General features: G+C 34.0%; 1 long non-coding RNA gene across 1 annotated transcript; it reads right to left on the bottom strand.

The window, feature by feature from the left end:
- Positions 1–507: 507 nt before the first annotated feature.
- LOC143261509 (uncharacterized) lies at positions 508–6425 on the bottom strand. The gene is made up of 2 exons (XR_013035614.1): positions 6014–6425; positions 508–1245 (listed from the first exon to the last, which is right to left on the bottom strand). It is a non-coding gene; the product is annotated as an uncharacterized LOC143261509 (long non-coding RNA).
- Positions 6426–8143: the final 1718 nt, after the last annotated feature.

The raw sequence follows: 8143 nt of genomic DNA, 5'->3' as shown, positions 1-8143 counted from the left end.
CAATGTAATGTGGACTTGCGCGTTTCCCCTTGTTTCGAAAACTATCACACCAAGTTACACTATTAGTTTTGTCGTTGATTATATTTCACTATTAGTTTTATTATTTATTATGTTACACTATTAGTTTTGTTATTTATTTTAATTTTGTGATATTGGACCATATCATTTATATCGATGCCATTTACTTTAATTAATGTACTGTCAAGAAAAAGATATGATTCTAAAACGTTAAGCGCCATGCCTGTTTTGTCTATCTTTCCATCTGATCCGCGAGATAAGATTCCGTCGAAATCGGTTTTTTGCCGAGGATTGGTTTAGGTTACGACAAAGCAGTATAAACATTTTAGAAATGTTTTTTAAACACTTTAAATTCCGCGTCAGTCACCGATGTCGCGGTCCGAATGAAAAGTTTAGTGTCAATCACGCTTCTATTTTCTATTTTCATTTCTATGAATGCCGCAAAACATGTTTTCGCGGCTTACGCTGTCGGACAGTGCAACCACTCTCGCGGAAAACTTCATCGTTCCACGAATGTATAACCGCGGCCAGGTCCTCCGTACCGAAAGGGTTAAAGGAAAAATATCACTGCCCTGAAATGAGAAAAGATTCACAAGAATTCATTCGTTCACTTATCAGAACAAAAACCCGTCAACCCGTAATTATTACGGACACACCTCTGGAACCTTTTGACGAACATGCCATGGACACATTTGGACTACTTCCAACAACAATCAATGGAAATCGCTACATTTTAACTATGCGAGACAATTTAAAAAAGTATTAGTTAACAGTTGCTTTATCAGATATTAAAGCCATGATAGTAGCTGTCGCGTCCGCGAGTCATTTCATTGCAATACGTGGGACAACAAAATCCATTTCGATAGATGAAAGCACTAGTTTCTTGGGAAACTGATGTTACATGTTGCCGAGATGGATTGTTAAAAAGGAGTCATATATTGTATTAACAGAATATCTAAAACAATACATCGAGTCATATGAAGAATGGGACCTCTACTTACCATTTGCCATGATTTCATATAAATACCTCCGTTCACGAAGCTACGAATTTCACACCCCACGAATTAATCTTCGGGAAAACCACGAAACAGCCAGTAGTGTGTTCCCCTCAGAAAAAAATATGCCGACTTGCGGATCTTATTTGATTACGTTACAAGCTATATTACGATGAGTGAGCTAATCCGACATAACTTATGGTGGAGTAATACGTCCATGTGTAAAAAGAATCTGAAACAAGCAAATTCGATCCACGTTACATCGGGCCATACGAGATAGTAAGTGTCGGATATAAATAATGCAATTTTAAAAACAGATGCGACCGGACACCTAATCGCGAAACATCAGGATAAATTAAAACACTCCTTCGTCTTCGATAGTTCGTGCGACACAAATTAAAAATTGGAATCACTTTCAGGATGAAGTAAATCCCGCTGATTATCCAGAGGTGCGCGAGGATCTCTTAATAATGCCAATGTATAAGGAAAATCTAACTCGTGTTTGAAGCTGAAGAATACAAATTGTGTGAAAAATGTTGGTCTCGGGGGTGGCAGCAGAAGAAAGAGAATTATTTCCTGAAGGCTGCTGGCATACCATCGCAGGAAACCACATAAGTGAGGCAGATTGTCATTGTGAAGGATATGGTTCTGTAATCCTGGAAACACCAAACACTATTCGATGCCGAGAATGCATCGAAGAATACATATTTCGAAATGTAACTGGAGACATTACAGCAATTAAAAAATGGCAAGGCCATTGATGTGGTCACTCAGTGGTAGCATCATGACCGTTGACAGCAACACACGCACATATATACTGCAAATAATTAATTTATACAAGCAGGAGAGTCATCGGATGAGAGCATTAATACTTTTGAAGAAATACTTCAATGTAGCAAGGAAAAAAATGTAGACCTTATATTTCATTGTGGAGATTTATTTCACGATGCGAAACCAACAACTTCTGATGAATTAAAATGTATGGAATTGTTAAATAAATATTATATGGGTCCCAGGTTAGCAAGATATGATAATATCAATATAAGATGGTATTTGAAGTACGACAAATATTAATGGTTGTCTTTTCATCAGAGCAATTAACATCCAATTTTTGAGCGAGCCAGAATTAACATTCCCACACTGTACTTTTAAAACTGTAAATTTTTAGGATCCAAATTTTAATATTGACATGCTAATATTTTCCATTCACGGGAAAAATGACCATCCAAGTAAGAAATATAATATCAATAGTTTAAGTACAGTGATTTTTCAACATTGATTCAGCCATTAGTAATTATAATCAAAATTATAGGTTGTGGAATAAATGGGCCAAATGGACTTGTTGTCTGTTTCTGGTTTCATAAATTATTTTGGAAAATGGACAGCCACCCCTAAAATGATCATTCCTCCACTGATGATAAAAATGGGTAATACACATGTTGCAATTTTTGGTTTAAGCTGCATGAACGATGATAAATTAATACGGATGTTGAACGATTTTAAGGTGAACTTATGAGATCCATATATGTATTGAGAGGTCTTTCCATTTTTTTTATTGCACATGATTTTCATTCATAGGTGAAATGCTTTAATTTGTTTGTTTTACATAAAAAACGTGCACCATGTCTTAAACGTGGATATACTTCGGAAGTCCACCTTCCCTCTTTTGTTGACTTTGTCGTGTGGGGAGGGGAACAGGAATGTTGTATCACACACGTGTTTAACTCTAAAAGACAATACTACATTTCTCAAACAGGTATATTTTTAGATTTATTTATTAATTATGATGCATGAAAAATAAGAAACTACTGCTTAAGAAACGCACTTACAGATTGCGATTTCTTTATGCGAAGGCGAATCAAAGGCCAAACACATTGTCATACTTAGCGTACACGGTAATAAGTTTAAGTTGAAGAAATTGAAATTAAAAACCGTTAGACCATTTGTGTTTGACACTCTGGTCCTTAATGATACAAATGTAAAAAGTAACAATGATAGATTGCTATCAGATCAGTTTTTAATATCGTCGACCGACGCATAGAAAATGAATTGATTCCTAGTACCGCGGAACAATTGTCAAATCATCCGAAGCAACCGGTCTTGCCGTATATTCGATTGAAAGTAATTTACTTGAAAGATAAAGAACGGTTCGATTCGACCAGGTAAGATTCTATTAGTATATTAACGAATACAAGTAATAAATGGAAATAAATAATATGTGTATTTTAGATTGGCACAGAAATATTGTGATAAAGTTGCTAATTCTCACGAATTAATTGTATTCTGTAAAACAAGAAGTTCCGGTAAGTACTCCAGGATACGACTGACATTATGAGCTATACTGAGGTAAACAAAAATTGCGATATTCTACAAGGTGCTCGAAGGTAAAATTTGTGTTTGGTTTTTTAATTAGGAGAATTAAGGTTTTGTGGAAACCACATACAAGCAAAACTAAAAGGACACCAGTTTGGTTGAAAATAAAAACCTATGAACAATACTAACAGTGAATGATCTAAATAAAGCATTAGGTAAATTTGTTAACAAAAATAACACTAACGCTTTTAATAACCTACAGAGGTCAAGCATATACAATGTAATATTTCAAAATATTGATTTGCCATTATAAGCTCGATTGTATTGTTACAATTAATTCTTTACATATAGTCGTGAAATAAAAGAACTTGTGCTATGTTTGGAAACTACTGAAACAACTGCAGATATTGGAAATATCAGGAAAGAAATTAAAAATTATTGTGATAAGAGAAAGGAGGAAGCACAAAAAGAAAAGACAGAAGTATATGTATACTGGCAAACAAACTCATTTAAAAATGATAATATACTATCAGATTTGACAGATTGGATAATCGCATGCTATTTTATAGATGCAAACATTATTTGCTAATAGACCGGTAAAACCCTTCAATAATGACGAGATAATAGTTATTGTCAGTAGTAGTAACGATGAAGAAGAAGCGGAAAAAACAGATAAAGCTAATGGCAGTGGAGCATGTAACAAAAGCAAAGAAACCGATAAAAATAATGAAAATCATAAAAGTTCTGTTGGTATAACATCTGAGAGGTAATTTACTTCAACTCAAAAACAGACAACAGCGCAGGTACATCATCGAACTCTATTAAACGATTCACAGTTTATATGCATAGGTCTTTGATTTACTATTAACCATGACATTTTATCATTTGCTATAGGATGAAGCATTGGGCGGTGATGTAATAAAGAAAATAAATTGAGGGAAGCCTAATAAAATACGGTTCCTACGCAATTTCGATTCCAATTTAGATTAGTTTGTCCAGGTCCGAATCCTTGTTTATACACTACTTGTAAAACATTATATTAAACAAATACTTTTCATTAAATCTTGAAATATTTGATAATATATAATATATATTATATATAATTCGGACATTCAAGTTGCAACAAAAAAAAATACATACTATAAACAAATCTTAAAATCGTATAAAATAGAGATTTAAAAACGACATCAATCTTAAATAAATACTAATGATAGAACAACTAGTACAAGAACTAATAAAACACCGTTTATCTGGACTGTGTTTATCCAACATAGTAACCCGTTACCAACAATTGGATGTCAGGAACGATGCTCCTCTTATCCAACTCCAGTCTACGCGACATACCCATTATACAACACACTGTTTTTGTTTCTTAGTTAGAAATTCTAGCATAGTCTTCCTGCATAGAATGTAAGATAAGTAACGATTTAATTCAGTTACTTGTATCTATGTGATTCGTCCAGAAACTATATTCTCATTACGTCTTCACACAAATCAAACGAAAAGAGAAAAAGAGTGGTGCTTTGTATTGAAGAAAAATTTGAAATTAATAGACGCTTCAGAAACAATTAATCTCTTGTCTCGTAAATATAACATTGGTAGATTTACTGTATATATCATAAAAAAATTATAAAGATAACATATTAAAATGCAAAGAAGATGATGCAGCAAACACGAATAGAGGAATAAAAATGAATAACAGCTTCTAAAAGTCGGTGAAAGTAATTCATCTTTGCATGAAAGATCAGATAGCGAACAAACCGTAATCACAAAGTTATATATATAATGTTGCAAGGTGCATTTCACACTGCGTAGAGTGCGATGTAGAAAATGTGATTAAAAATGATGGAAATGATAAAGGATTTCATATTCTTAACGACAATAAAATAATATCTCAAGTTATAGAGGATCAATCTGAAGTGAATGTATAATCAGGTACGTTATACAGTATGTTATACAATACTTACATTAAACAACTTAAGAAACAGTTTCAGATATCTAGAAATAAAGAAATAAATACAAGACATGCCCATAAAGCGACATTTTATTAGAAAATAAGCTTACATATTGCAAAGAAAATATATTAGGAATTGTAGATCTCGATAAGTTACATGCATGCCGAAAATTTCATCGAAATCAGTTAACGCAAGGTCATAGTTACGAGCATTAAACAAATTTTAAAACAGCAACTTTCTCACAATTATTGGACAGAAATATTAAAAATCAGGACAAAACTGTGATTTTTGCGATCTTTAATTGTTTACCGCTTATACCAAAGTCAACCGATTCCGCTGAAATTTTCAACATGCATATAAATTACCGAGATCTATGAAATGCATTTCTTAAATCTTCGTTATATATATTTCGTCATATATTATTTTCTTTAATCATTCTAAGCAATAACAAAATTCAAGTTGTTCAGTCCAGTTCTAAGCAAGTTATGGCGTTTTAAAAGTTGTCCGAATATTAATATAAATAAATATGGCCGCGACGCCATATATCCGCAAGAACCGATTGCCCACGTGGAAGACACGTGCTTCCAGTTTCGCAAGCTTTCTCAAGACGCCATATGCGTAACGCACGTGGCGTGTAATAATTCGCACTGGCGAATAATTAGCCCAGCCGAGAGAAGATGTCCGAGCCATCGAAATGTAAATGAAGAAATTCGTACTGATAATGAGACTTACCGAAAAACCGATCAGAAATTCCCAGTTACGAATGCGGATCCTGGCCGGTCACTAGTCTTGACATATCTTTGGAACGGTCGCTGCCAGTTGTTGCCAGCACTGTCCTTTATTATTTCGCCTGCTGCCCTATGGTCTTTAGCGGCTATCTTCCTTCATTTCGTATGAATTAATCTCGGCTCGAATTGTCACAGTTATACTTATTTCTTCCAAACACCCAACGCTACGGTCTACGCGACAAAGATCCTCGTTCTCGGCAGATCGCTTCTTCAGCTAGAAACGAGGCATTCCCCACTCCCCAGACTCACGGCTCGGCACGACGCACAAACCCTACGCGCACTCGCCGTTGCTCAGGGCCGGCACCATTCGACTCAGCCCACGCTCCGAGCGTCCTAGATCTCGCGGCTGTGTATTCAGTGACTGTAGAGAATACCGCAACATGTTACAATTTCAAGAAATTTCAGTTTATGCAAATACGATAAGCTCAATAAATGGAAAACCAAGAAAGGAATTGGTGGCCAGAACTTTAAATGACAAACATCTCGAAAGTGAAAACATGTGATATGCAGTGTTTTTTCTTCCAGCCGCAGAATTTCCTTCTTTCCTGATTTTGTTAAAAGACTTACGAATCACTTTGCAAATAAAGATAAAAAAAATACAAAAATCATGCTTTCCACAAAACAAAAAAATAAATTATTATATTCAAAAAACTCTACCAAATTGCAGAAAAACAGTCTAGACTGAGCCCTCTTACAGCAAACTACGTGTTACATTTAAGATTACTTTTTTTGTCCGTGAAATGTGTATACGCTGTACGTGATTGTACTGAACATGTGTAATAAATTATGATACCCAAAGCTCACACAATTTTCGAAGTTTAGTATTTACCTAGCACTCTTTATAGTGATTAGATCAGTGCACAGAGATTGACACATAGTAATTAGATGAGTGTGCAGATGATAACTAGAAAAGGCTCAGTAAATGAGCAATGAGATGTACATTGTTTTCTAAAATTCCTGTTATAATATAGATTCACACATATAATGTAGAATGCATAAATACAGATATAGCTTTCATCTGACGCTGTATAAAATTAATAAGAAAGAATAGCCAAAAAATAATCGTCAGTAATGTTACAGCTTTTATGTGACTGGTGGAGTTAATCAATTTGGCAACTTAAAAAGTAGTAAAGTTAAATTCAGTCTTTAAATTTTTAAGTTTTTTATTACAGAAAAAGTTAGTTATTATATATTTTTATTACAACTTTTGCATAAAAATGAATGTTCACAGTTCTGTTATATTATATTATTTGTAATTAATTCATCAGCAATATTATAAATAATGTCTTCTTCATCAGCTGGATGTGAGGATTCGTCATTTCGATTTGTTGTCAAGTTTTTATAGTAATCATGTTCAACAGGAGGAATGTATTTTAGCAGGTCCATCATGTCTCTCCATTTTTCCCTTGTCACAGTTCTGCCTTTAGGATATAATAAAGGCTGATATATATTTTTCAAACTTTGCGGTCTACCTGATACAGATTTTCTTAAATTAATGGCTTTAAATTCTGTATCTTCATTATAATCACATTTGAATTGTATGAGATGGGGTTTGGACCTTTCTAATTTTATCCAGCGTATTTTAAGCCAATTTACTGGAAAGCCTGTGACGGTCACTTTTCTGTTAATGATTGATTGTTCTAAAGGTTTTGTTGAAAAAATATCTTGGTGGGTCATTTGGATTAGATGAAATGGAGCTTTCTTTTTACATGTTTTGATTATATTGTACCAATCATCTGGTGAAAAAATGTTTTGATTTTTTTTCGCACGTGACTCAATAATGGCAAAATCTGAGTCATTAGGCAAATAGCTGTGCCCACTTACCAAAAATTTCATTTCAATTGACTCAGCTCTTATTTCCGTACTCTGAACAAGTTTCAATAAACTTAAGACAGTTTTAATATTTCAGTTTTGCCCGGTACACGAATCCGAATATGTTATTATTTTTTCAAAGTTTGTAGCGTAAGTCTTTATGTACTTTATTAGACAAGATGAAATTTCTTGAGACCCACGAGATCCTTCAGTTTCTGGCCAAACAAACATGTGGCTTATATTTTTACTGAATTCATGACAT

This window comes from Megalopta genalis, unplaced genomic scaffold (assembly GCF_051020955.1).
Source record: "Megalopta genalis isolate 19385.01 unplaced genomic scaffold, iyMegGena1_principal scaffold0054, whole genome shotgun sequence".
In the NCBI taxonomy this organism is placed as follows: domain Eukaryota; kingdom Metazoa; phylum Arthropoda; class Insecta; order Hymenoptera; family Halictidae; genus Megalopta; species Megalopta genalis.
Note: the sequence above shows the minus strand (reverse complement) of the source record. Positions and strands in the feature narration are given on the sequence as shown.